We start from the raw sequence: 13449 nt of genomic DNA, 5'->3' as shown, positions 1-13449 counted from the left end.
ATATATAAACCACATCTTCTTTATCCATTTGTCAGTTGATGGGCATTTAGGTTCTTTCCATAATTTGGCTATTGTTGAAAGTGCTGCTATAAACATTGGGGTACAGTGGAGGTTCTTCAAAACAGATTTTTTCTTGGCAACGAGAAAGAATGAAATCTGGCCATTTGCAGCAACGTGGATGGAACTGGGGGGTATCAGGCTAAGTGAAATAAGTCAGGCAGAGGAAGACAGATACCATATGTTTTCTCTCATATGTGGATCCTGAGAAACTTAATGGAAGACCATGGTGGAGGGGAAGAGGAAAAAAAAGTTACAGGGAGGGAGGGAAGCATAAGAGACTCTTAAGTACTGAGGACAAACTGAGGGTTGATGGGGGGTGAGGGAGAGGGGAAAGTGGGTGATGGGCACTGAGGAGGGCACCTATTGGGATGAGCACTGGGTGTTGTATGGAAACCAATTTGACAATAAACTATATTTAATATTAAAAAAAGAAAAGAAAAAAGGAAAATGTTTGAAAATTTAAAAAAAAATGAATACAATGAAAGAGAATAAAATGAAATGATGGAAGTAAAAAAATAGAATTTGAAAAATTTACAAAAAAGTAAAAAACATAGTAGAAAAAATTAAAGAAAAATATTTTTAGTAGAAGTGGAAAATAAAAATAAATTTTTTCTCTTTCTGTATTGAAGAATAAGAAAAGAAAAAAAAAATTGAATAGATGGACCAGCAAACAGACTGAAATACGATTGAAATTACATCAGTTTCCCCTAGATGTTGAACTATGAAGCACTTTGTAGTCCATAAACTAAGCAGGTGGAGAGACTCGAGTTGTTCCTGCAGAGCGCTTTTGGCAGTTGGGCGGGGCTTCATGTAACGGTTCGGTTCTCCACTAGATGGCGCTGCTTAGCTTACTGGGGTGGATGTTGCCGCGCACCTAGGCGTGTGTGCGCATGCGCGGAGGGGCAAAAATGGCGTCACCCAGCTAGCGGGTCTCTTGTATCGGAACTCTGTTCTCTCCCGCCAGCAATCGCGCACTCATCCTCTGTGTCCGGCTTCCGTCCACTCCCCGCTTCCACACTATCTGTGAGCAAGCTGTCAGGTTGCCAGGCAGCTCCTCCCTCCTGAATTTTATCTCAGACGCGGCTGTTTCCCGCCGGTCACTTCTGAGGGACTGCGACTTTGTCCCCGCTCAGACCTTCTGCGGGAGGGTCTCACCTGCCGGGCGCCCCGGGAACGTTCTCGAGACTGTGCTGCTGCCAACGCCCATAGACCGCAGCCGGGTGCCAGCCCGCCCCAGAAAAAGTTCACGGGGGCATGTAGCAGCAGCGTTTCAGGGATTCTGGAAAATCACAACTCACATCTGGCGCCAGGCTTCACCCCCAACGGCCCTGTTCCAGCACCAGCGAATGTGGTGGTTCTGCAGGATCCGCTGGGACCTTTGCCCGTGGGGATTCCTCCCAGAAGGGGAACAGCCTCCCGTGTGGCCTGAGGACCTCGCTCTCTGCTCCTGGGTATTCGCCCCTCCCATCAGAGCTCCACCAGGTATGCAGCTGCGGAGTTTTGGACTCTGCGCTCCCCCTGTTTACAGAGTTTAATGGAATTTAAACCCTCTCCTTCTCCTTTCTCCCTTTTTTGTTCAGTCCCTTGCATACACTTTCTTTTCTCTCCAGCCGCTTTCGGGCATTGGGGGTGGGGGGAAGCGTCCTGTACTCTCCCCTAACTCCGTCCTCTCTCCGCAAGCACAAACAGCTCCCTGCCCTCGGTGACTTTCTCCCCCAGTTCAGCTCTCCGTGCCATGTACCTGCTGAATTCTGTGATTCAGGCTGTGCAGATTGTTGTGTTAATCCTCAGATCAGTTTCCTAGGTGTGCAGGATGGTTCAGTGTTGATCTGGCTGTATTTCAGGGTTGCACAAAAACCTTCCATGCTGTTCCGCCATCTTGCCGCCGCCCCCCCCCCCCCCCCCCCTTCACAAGAGACACTTCAGGATAGAGAACAAACAGAGTTGATGGAGGGAAGTGGGTGGGGGTATGGGCTAGGTGGGTAATGGGTACTGAGGAGGGCACTTGTGATGAGCTTTCTTCTTCCTCTTAACGTCACTTAATTCCTATAATATCAATTCATGCTTGGCATTTAGCTGTAACTTAAATAATTTTCCCTCATCACCTTCAATCTGGAATCCATAAAACAGGTTATCTCTTTACCTTATGTTGTCCTATTGCTTTAAAACTTTCCACCATGGGACTAATCCTGGTTCCTACATTAGACTTATTTGTGTAATTGTTTTATTAATTGGGCTTTCTCAGTGACACCAGATCTTCCACGAGGGCAGAGAATATATCCACTTTGCTCAACATTATCTCTTCATTTGGTGGCTGTGGGTTGACATGTTTCGATATTTCTGAAATGAACAGGAGTAAGACTTACTGAATGGTGAATGGGTGAATAAATCAGTAAGAAGACGTCTTGGGCTAGTTATGGTGAGGAATCTTGAGCAATTAGAGAAGCAGTCATGTCACTGGGGGGAGAAACCTCATGGAATTTTCTAGTTCTTGAATTAGTGTTAGTGATTCTAAAATCAGCGCCTAAGGCAAATATGTTAGTGCAGGTAGTTTCTTTGGCATCAAGGATGATGGGGCACCTGAATGGCTTAGTCAGTTAAACATACAACTTCAGCTCAGGTCATGATCTCATGGTTCGTGGGTTCGAGCCCCATGTCAGGCCCTGTGCTGATAGCTCAGAGCCTGGAACCTGCTTCAGGTTCTGTGTCTCCCTCTCACACACACTCTCTTTCTCCCTCTCAAAAAAATAAACATTTAAAAATAATAAAAATAAGTAAATAAGAAAGAAAGAAAGAAAGAATAAGATGGGGAAAGGGGTTCCTGAATTAGGGATTCTTTCCTAAGGTTGCTACAGTAGGTCATGTGGACCAGACTTTATCAGCATCTCCAAGAGAGAACAGAATACCATCCAGAGTTTTCCTTCCAAATGATGAGACACTTGGGAATATATTTATGGGCTCCCAGCCCCTATTGCTTTAAGGTTCTCCCCAGCTAGGGATTGGGGTTGACATTGCTTCAGAGGAAGTCCCCACACCAAATGTGAAGATTCATGAGTATCCTTGGGATGGGGTACCCATGGACATGCTTCTAAAACCTGCAGATCTAATATGAAGTCAGCAGTCAACCAGAGGGAAATGAAATAGGGCTGCTTTAACATGTAAATTCAGGGGATTTCATGCAGTGTGTGCTCATTGGACTCCTGGACCTTCTACAAATTTCCTTTTTTTATTCATACATTTGTATCTTATATAAACAGTTCGTTCATCACAGAACACTCAGGAATCACAGAAAAGTAGGAAGAAGAAATAAAAACCTGATAATCTTACAATTCAAACCAACCTGTATTACTCCTGGTATTTGTTGCTAGTCTTTTCTCTCCATGGGAGTAATGCAAAATTGAGATGACCCATAAATACACATCCCTCTCTGTTCCCTCACCTCTTTGCTCAGTATGGTGTGTTTCTTCCCAGATGCTTAAATGTCCTTAATTCTGGTTTTAACTGGCTGGAGGTTGTCTCTAACCAGAGCTGGCTTGACCATATCTTCACTGAAAGATGAGTATTGAGGGCATTTCCACTTTTCGGGGTTCATAAACAGTCACCTCAGGCTGCACTGAGCTCACTGGTCAATTGTTCCCTTTACTTTGAATGTCTTCAGAGACCCAGTCATTTCACCAAAGACGTTGGAATTTGCTCCCATAATCCTAGAAAGCTAAACCCTCGATTTCCACAGCCTTCTGAACCCAAAGATAGAATTTATTTCATTTTTGTTTTGAGCTCTGCTTCCTCTCCCCCCCCCCCCCCCCAACTTCTGTTTCGGTTCTGAAATGGGAAATTCCCATCATCCTTTAGGGAGAATAGAGCTGAACGGTAGCCTGGAACAGACCACAACACCACATCATTTGAGGCTATCCCCGTTGGAACCCACATTCATCTGGCTAAGAATTTTCTGGAAGGCCAAGGTAAAGAAAGGGTCATACCCAAAGGGCCTCCTGCCTCAGCATGTTATTGGGTTCTATCAGCTCTTAAAGAAACTTTCACAGGGGCATCTGGGTGGCTCAGGTGGAGGAGCATGTGACTCTCAATCTTGAGGTCATGAGTGTGAGCCCCACGTTGGGTGTAGAGATTACTTAAAAAAAAAAAAGAGAGAGAAAGCACGTATTCTTATCATTTCTTACTATTTTGTACTTTTGGATTCCTATTTTGCAACATCACTGTCCAGATTAGACATGTATTTACAATTCTTGCATTTCCACAAATTTTTCATTGCATTCTGTGAGCCCGGAAACCAGGCTGGTTGCCAACAAAAACCAAGGGGGTGGGTATTAAAACACTTAGAATGGACTCTAGCCATTTTTTCTTGTTTTTTTTTTTTGTTTGTTTGTTTGTTTTACTGAAATTCTTTGCATTGCAAGACCTTGCCCTCACATGAATTATGGTGGTTCTACTCTGGTGGGGATATCAAGTGGAAAACAGAGTTGGAAAGGCGGGATGAGCCAGTTCTTTGAAGAATTTGAGGAGCAGGGAGAATTTGAGTGCATAATTCTTAGGGAATTGGACAGCAAGGATGTGGGTGAGGAGGGCAAGATATTGAGCGAGAGTGCACAGCTAGAAGTGAAGTGACCTGGAAAGCCCTAGAGACCCGATGGTGAAAGTCACCCAGCAGTAAAAAATATCAAATGTGTTAGCTGTTATGAAATTAATTTGTAGGAACCAACAGCTTTCATACACACAAATAAATCCCAACTTTACCCTAAAGACCAATGACAGCAAGATGAGAAAATTCTAAGGAATGGATGTTTTACACCATGTGCATAGCTTGAAACACACACAAATATATACCTTTCAGACATTTCTGAGTGGTACCAGAAATTGACTTGCACAAAAAGAGAGACGTGCCTTTATCACTGGATGGAATGACTGGGCATAGTAAGGGTGTGAGTTCCCTGTAAGCGAATTTATAAATGTGACTGAGTCCCCAAAATATACCCAGGAGCTCTCCTCAAACTAAGCAAGTTGATACGAAAGTTCACACAGATAAACGAAAACGGAAGAAGAGCGAGGAAAAAAGCAAAGTGCAGGTATGGACGTAGGAGTGGGCTGGCTCAACCAAAGTGACCACGTGATTAAAACAAGTTGCTGTCGACACAATGATAAACAGAAAAAAGCAACGTGATATAAAGTTCAGATGTAGACTCCAGGGCATATGGAAATTTAGTATGTGATAGATACTAACGAGATGGTGTATCAACTCACTGGGGCAAAGATGGGATTGGGCAGAAAGGAATGAAATTAGACCCATAGGTCACACGGTACACAGATGAAACTCCAGATAAAACAGAGATCTAAATGCAAACTAGGCGGCACCTGGGGGTCTCAGTCGATGAAGCATCAGACTCTTGATTTCTGTTCCGGTCATGATTCCAGGGTCGTGTGGGCTGCACGCTGACAACACAGAGCCTGCTTGGGATTCTCTCTCTCCCTCTCTGCCTCTCCCGTGCTCACGTACTTTCTCTCACTCTCTCTCTCTCTCTCTTTCAAAATAAATAACAAACATAAAAAAAAACCCTAAACATAAAATAGGTGAACAAATGACCCACAAAGGCATGTGAAGTAAACATGACTTTCAAGATGTAATTCAGTTATATGCCAATTCTCAATAAAGCTGAGAAAAATAGAAAAGAAATATTAAAAAAAATAAAACATAACTCAAAATGCAGATGTAGTGCCAAGAAAATAATGGAAATAGAACTACATAAAAATAAACATATCTTAGGGCACCTGGATGGCTCAGTAGGTTAAGTGTCTGACTTCGGCTCAGGTCATGATCTCACGGCTTGTGGGTTCAAGCCCCGCATCGGGCTCTGTGCTGACAGCTCAGAGGCTGGAGCCTGCTTCAGATTCTGTGTCTCCCTCTCTCTCTTCCCTTCCCCTGCTTGTGCTCTGTCTCTGTCTCTCTCAAAAATAAGTAAACATTAAAAAAACTTTTTTAATTAAAATAAACTTCTTATCATGATACAAAAAATAAGAAAAAATCAAAACATAGGTGGAAAATCAAATATGTATAACATATATCAAAAATTCTGCATATATTTATATGTATATGCATACACATGTATATGAACATTATATATGTGGATGTCAATTATTGAAGAAAAATAGACACATGGCAAACTATGTGAATAGGAAATTAATAAAAAAGATTAAAATGGCACTTACTATGATGAGCACTGGGTAATGTATAGTAGTGTTGAATCACTATATTGTATACCTGAGACTAGTATAACACTGTATGTTAACTATTATGGAATTTTTAAAAATACCAAAATAAAAATAAAAATAACTTAAAAAAATAAATAATAAAAATAAATATTCAGAATATTTCACAACAACAAAAGGAATAATCCAATGCCTGTGCTCTATTCTTTTCCAAATTAATTTTAATATTTTCCATGAAAATGAACACTCTTTTACAGCACAAAAATTTAAAAAAAAAGAAAATGGCACTTTAACACAAAAGTCTGTTCAGATTTACTTCTATAAAAAATGCAAATTTAAACTAAGCCAAAATGTTATTTTTTTCTATTTGGCAAAAAATAGAAACTTGCCAACTTGGTTTTACAAATCTGAGAAGGAACAGAAATGCTTTCATATTGTTGGTAGGAATGCAAAATTGAACCCAGACCCTCAAAGTTCTATATCTTTGGGAAATACCAATTTCCTTAAAATAAAGGGATTGTTGGGGCGCCTGGGTGGCTCAGTCGGTTAAGCGTCCGACTTCAGCTCAGGTCATGATCTCACGGTCCGTGAGTTCGAGCCCCATGTCAGGCTCTGGGCTGACGGCTCAGAGCCTGGAGCCTGTTTCGGATTCTGTGTCTCCCTCTCTCTCTGACCCTCCCCCGTTCATGCTCTGTCTCTCTCTGTCTCAAAAATAAATAAATGTTAAAAAAAATTTTTTTTTTTTAAATAAAGGGATTGCTTTTTTGTGGAAAAAGAAATTGGACAGTTCACATTTAGGGGAAATTGTCATTATTTACCAAAACACCATATGCAAATTACGCTTTTGCCCAGGAAATGCCCTCCAAAATATGAGAAGATATATCCCAAGGTTACCAATTGAAGCATTATTTGTACTGGTGAGCTAGTGGGAAATCGAGCTAGATAAACTGTAAAGGTAAAAAACAATAGAAAATTATCTTCTTTTATTTTTTTAGAGTATAGTTGACCCAGAACGTTATATTAGTGTCAGGTGCACAAGAGAGTGATTCAACTCCTCTGTATGATAGGCTGTGTTCATCACAAGTGTAGCTGCCCTCTGTCACCACATGATGCCATCACAACATCATTGACCAGATTCCCTACGTTGTACCTTTTATTCTATGACTTACTCGTTCCACAGCTGGAAGCCTGTGCCTCCCTCTCCCCTTCACCCCTTTTGCCCACCCCCCACCCCCATTCCCTTCCCCTCTGGCAACCACCAGTTTGTTTTCTGTATTTATAGATCTGATTCTGCTTTTTGTCTGTTTGCTTATTCATTTCTTTTGGGTTGTTTTTGTTTTTGTTTTTGATTTGATTCTGCATATACGTGAAAGCATATGGCATTTGGCTTTCTCTATCTGACTTATTTTACTTTGCACAATACACTCTAGGTCCAACCATGTTGTGGCAAATGGTAAGATTTCATCCTTTTCATGGCTGAGTAACATCCCATTGTGTGTATCTGTCTATGTACACATCACAGCTTCCTTATCCATGATTGGGTTGCTTCCGTATCTTGGCCTTTGTAGATAATGCTGCAGTAAACATAGGGATAAATATGTCTTTTCAAATTAGTGTTTTTATTTTCTTTGGGCAGATACCCAGGAGCAGAATCACTGGATCATATGGTAATTCTAGTTTAACTTTTTGAGGAACCTCCATACTGTTTTTCACGTGACTGCACGAGTTTGCCTTCCCACCAATAGTGCGTGAGGATTCCTTTTTCTCTGCATCGTCGCCAACGTTTGTTGTTTCTTGTGTTGTTGATTTTAGCCATTCTGACAGGTGTGAGGTGGTATCTCATTGTGGTTTGGATCCGTGTTTCCCTGATGATGAGTGACGTGGAGCATTTTTTCATGTGTCAGTTGGCCATCTGGATGTCGTCTTTGGAAAAGTGTCTACCCATGTCTTCTGCCCATTTTAATCAGATTATTTGTGTTTTTGGTGTTGAATTGTGTAAATTCTTTTTTTTTCCCAATATATGAAATTTATTGTCAAATTGGTTTCCATACAACACCCAGTGCTCGTCCCAAAAGGTGCCCTCCTCAATACCCATCACCCACCCTCCTCCCCCTCCCACCCCCCATCAGCCCTCAGTTTGTTTATATATCTTGGATATTAACCCTTTATCAGAGACATTATTTGAAAATATCTTTTCCCATTCAGTAGGTTGCCTTTTTATTTTGTTGATGGTTTCTTTTGCTATGAGAGCTTGTTACTGTGATGTGGTCCCAACGATTTAACTTTCCTCTTGCCTGAGGAGACATAGCTAGAAAAATGTTGTTATGGCCAATTTTAGAGAAATTACTGCTTGCGTTCTCTTCTAGGATTTTTATGGTTTCAGGTCTCACAATGAGGTCTTTAATCCATTTTGAGTGTATTTTTGTGCATGGTGTTAAGAAAGTGGTCCAACTTCACCCTTTTGCAAGAAAGTTATCTTTACATAAACTGAATTTTAGGGTGAACTGTTAAATGAAAAGAACATACTAGTAAAGAGAAGAAAAAATGGTGCTGTAAGAACATCAGATATCAATATGAAGATATGGGGGAATCAGAAAGCCCAGATGCCGCTGCTTATTGTGGAATATTAGGAGCGGCCCCTGGGTGGCTCAGTCCATTAAGTGGCCGACTCTTGATTTTGACTCAGGTCATGATCTCATGCATGGTTCATGAGTTCAAGCCCCACATCAGGCTCTGTGCTGACAGTGTGGAGCCTGCTTGGGTTCCTCTCTCTCTCTCTCTCTCTCTCTCTCTCTCTCTGTCTCTCACTGCCCCTACCCTGCTTGGGCTCTCTCTCAAAAATAAATAAATACACATTTTTAAAAAGAAAGAAATACCAGTAGCTCCAGCTATGTTTCATAGGCATTTAAAAACAGTGAAATCCACAATATTATTTATATAAAAATGAATACCTCTGGGAGAAGAGAAGGCATTTGCTTCAGCATGATGGTCAGTGGCTGACAGAATCAGCTGGTGGAAATTTCATGGGGGAACGTGATATGTACCTAGTCTCAAACTAGCTCCCCACAAATCAGTGACTGATTACAAAGGGCTAATGGCAACTTCACTGTGGACAAACCTGGGGGGGGGGTGCCAAAGTTAAGCAAGTTCTGAAAGCAAAAATCCCAAGAAAAAATGAGGACAACGTCGCTGGAGTGGTACTCCACCCCAAAATGTACATCCCGAATCTAAATGTGAGGTGCCGTCCGACAAACTTCTTCTTTCGTGTGCACCATGGTTTCTTCCTCTGCAGAGCCTACCCCTTCTCATCAGCCCTCGGTCTTCTCCATTCACCACCCCAGCCGTGACCAGCAGCTGTGAGGAAAGGTACTCAACGTCTACCACCAAAGTGCAGGGGGAGCCGGTCACCTGGGCAGGAACCACAAACCTTCTGACCGTCCAGCTCTGAACCTGGCTCCGGGCACTCTTCACTTGATGGCACATTTGGACAGCGCCTGCAATGCACAACTGTGTGCTTATGACACGTAGAAATGGTTACCTGAGAAAGGAGAAGTCCACATCACATTTGGGACCACTATAGGGACTGACAAATGGGGAAATAGCTGTTCTGCTTCCTGTAAAATTTCAGTGTCAAAATGTGGACAGAGGCGGAGGGTAATGATGCCTACTCATGCACCCTCTTGCTCAGTGTGGCCTTCCAGGCTCTGTCCCCTGGCCCCTCCACACAGCCCGGGGCCGGCAGGAAAGTCACTGAGGTTGTGAAACTCACTGCTGTACTCTGTGGGGAAGGAAAGTGAGTCGTATTTATGATATCACTTTGTACTTTTAGAATGAGCCTTGAATTCCACTTTATTTTTTTTTTAACATTTTTATTTATTTTTAAGAGACCCAGAGAGACAGAGCATGAACAGGGGGAGTGCAGACAGAGAGGGAGACATAGAATCCAAAGCAGGCTCCAGGCTCCGAGCTGTCAGCACAGAGCCTGACGTGGGGCTCGAACCCACAAACCGTGAGATCATGACCTGAGCCGAAGTGAGATGCTTAACTGACTGAGCCACCCAGGTGCCCCCTTGAATTCTACTTTAAAATTCCCCTCAAATTTATCTTCTTGGTGGTGTGTTACCAATTTACTATTCATTCACAAATAGTCTTAACTAAGCATTGGCGATCACCTAAGCAAATATTATCCAAGCATTAATAATGTGTTTGTTTGCTATATAAACGTTCACGTATTATCTTTCACATGCTGGAGCACAGTGTGAGGTCTGCTGATGATTCAGCACTGAGAAGATGTGGCTTAGAATTCCGTGGCGGGGGTGGGGTGGGGCGCCTGCGTGGCTCAGTCGGTTAAGCATCCGACTTTGGCTCAGGTCACAATCTCACAGTCCACAGTCTGTGGGTTCGAGCCTTGCGTCAGGCTCTGTGCTGACAGCTTGGAGCCTGGACCCTGCTTCGGATTCTGTGACTCCCTCTCTCTGACTCTCCTCTACTCGTGCTCTGTCTCTCTCTCTCTCAAAAATAAATAAAGATTACCAAAAATTTAAAAACCAAGATTTCCACGGGGCAATTTGTTGCTGAATTCCTTTTGTTTGTCTACAGAATCATTATAACAAATTCTGAAATGCACCCGCTACCCTGTCAGGGACAATTATTTACGAGGCAGGGAGAGACAATCTATGTGTTAATAGCATAAAACACATAAAAAAAATCTATGTGTTAATAGCATGTTAATAGCATGAAGTGCAAAATTAGTCACTTCCATGAAAGTCCTAGACACCAGGTGAGATTATATTGGATCTGTAGGTGAAGGGGAGCCTAGCGGGGAGGGATTCAGGAAACCGTTAGGCCGAGATAGGAGTGGAGAGTCACCAAGAGAGGCAGATTCAGATCTGGTATCTACCCTGAAATGGGAAGTAACAGAGTAAGAATTTCTGCGTAGGAGAAATGGGGATGAAGAGCTCTTCCCAGGAGAATCTGTTTCTCCAGAGAGGAGGAAGTTAGGACCCGCGCCTCATGCACATTCACGTTTTGGAACGTGTGTTGGAAGTTGAGAGCGGACGGTATCGCCATGCCCTACGTGCAGGCTTTTCAGTTTCTGAACATTTTGTCTCCCCTCACTTAAGAACAATGCCATTGCCTTCTTTACTGGTAAAATAGTAACCTCTAGTCTCCTGCGGATTTTTTTTTTTTCCTAAAAATGCATTGTTGACCTTACCATTTGGTTATAAATATTCAATTACTTCTGGAGACCCCCAAACTACTGATGTCTGAGTGGGCCAGTGAGAGTAAAGGCGTAAAGAGGAGGTGTGATTAGTGGGTCCCTGAACCCACCCTTGTAGTTAGTTTTCTAGTTCTGGAATCTTTTTTTTTTTTTTAATTTTTTTTTTTAAACGTTTATTTATTTTTGAGACAGAGAGAGACAGAGCATGAACGGGGGAGGGTCAGAGAGAGAGGGAGACACAGAATCTGAAGCAGGCTCCAGGCTCTGAGCGGTCAGCACAGAGCCCGATGCGGGGCTTGAACTCACATACTGTGAGATCGTGACCTGAGCCGAAGTCGGACGCTTAACCGACTGAGCCACCCAGGCGCCCCTAGTTCTGGAATCTTTAGGCGGCACAGATATCCTCAACAACGGGCAGTGGTTTTCTGACACGTGGAGTAAGAGATTTGGCAAAGGAAAGGCCATGTGGAAGGCTCTGGAAACACGTCTCCCTACCGAAATAGTGGAACGAAGGTAATTCTGCACTCTTTTTTAAAAAATATTTATTTATTTTTGGGGGGAAAGCACAAGCGGGGGGAGGGGCAGAGGATCTGAAGCGGGCTCTGTGCTGACAGGCTGACAGCAGTGAGCCCAACGTGGGGCTCGAACTCATGAACTGCGTGATCATGACCTGAGCTGAAATCAGACGCTCAACCACCTGAGCCACCCAGGGACCCTGGTAATTCTGCACTCTTGAAGAGATTGCACAGAGTTGCACCGCTATCGAGGACTCAAAAAGATACAGAGGTAGGTGTTTCAGACATCCCCACTCAACTTGCCTACTTGGTTTTCACGGAAGGCATAGACGGGCCTTGGAGAAGCAGGCTCTTGTGTGTCAGGTCATTCCAGTTTCCACTTCTACTCCATCTGAAGACCCATAGAAAAAACCCACCAATCCTCTTGGCACCTGCTGTGCAGCTCCTGATTGGTGGGTTTATTTTCTTGGCTCTTTCTGTAAAAGCCATCAGGTTCAGTATGTGGTTAGCCTTCAGGGCCAGTTGTACGCTGTCACTGTCCACATTCGGGGCCACGTTATGTCTCCAGCCCTGTGTTATCAAGGCTGTGGGGACCGCGACTGCCCCTCCATTACACAAGACATCACACAGGAACGCACCATGCTGATTGGATCTGTGAAACAGGGAGTAGCAACTCTTCTAGGTGCTTTGTAAGAGTTTGGGAAAGAAATCTCCCCAAATCTCAGGTTCCTGCTGCCTCGGTGAAATCTCTAGGAGGACAGCTGCCTGAGGCATGTTGAGAGATACCCCATCCAAGGTGAAGACTCATTGCTCTGTCTCATCCTCCTGCTAATGAGACAAAAATTCACTCCCTAGTGGGCCAACTTGGGAACGTGGAGACAACATACAGCTCCCTGGGCTTGCGACCTCCACCCACTTACTGAGTGTCTTGAGAGGCTGTTGGCTTTGAGTGGTGAGAAACAAGAGAAACCCTTGCAGTGGGCCCTGGCCTGAGTTGCATGACTGAAGACATGCAGTGGGGTTTGGAGCACCTGTGGCAGATGAGGTCAACATCCTTCAGCAGAGAACTATATGGAAGAAAGAGGGCATAGATATTAGAGATTTTGGAACCACACTATGCCATTTCCGTAGAGAACTAGTCTCCTTTGTGAAAGACCTTCTGGGGTGCTCCTGGACTCCAGTAGACACAGAATGTCTGGACATGAGTCATCATAAAGGTCCTAATGAGTGAAAGGAGGAGGCAGGGGGTCAGAGCCAAAGAAGTGACCCCAGAGCCGGTGGAGTGATGTGATGTCCTGAAGATGGCAGGGAAGATGTGAATGGATTCACTCCTGGGGCCTCTAGAAGGAACACAGTCTGAGGTGCCTGGGTGGCACAGTCGGTTGGGCGTCCGACTTTGGCTCAGGTCATGACTCATAGCTCGTGAGTTCAGGC

At 43.7% G+C, this 13449-nt stretch overlaps 1 long non-coding RNA gene across 1 annotated transcript; it reads left to right on the top strand.

Moving 5' to 3' along the window:
* The first annotated feature begins 967 nt into the window (after positions 1-967).
* Positions 968-10832, top strand: LOC128778009 (uncharacterized). Its single transcript, XR_008423320.1, has 3 exons — positions 968-1542; positions 3913-4022; positions 9572-10832. It is a non-coding gene; the product is annotated as an uncharacterized LOC128778009 (long non-coding RNA).
* The last annotated feature ends 2617 nt before the right edge of the window (positions 10833-13449 follow it).

Source organism: Panthera pardus, unplaced genomic scaffold (genome assembly GCF_024362965.1).
Source record: "Panthera pardus isolate Hobbes unplaced genomic scaffold, ASM2436296v1 HiC_scaffold_18, whole genome shotgun sequence".
Taxonomy (NCBI): Eukaryota; Metazoa; Chordata; class Mammalia; order Carnivora; family Felidae; genus Panthera; species Panthera pardus.
The sequence above is the reverse complement of the archived record's forward strand: the minus strand, read 5'-3'. Positions and strand labels throughout refer to the sequence as shown.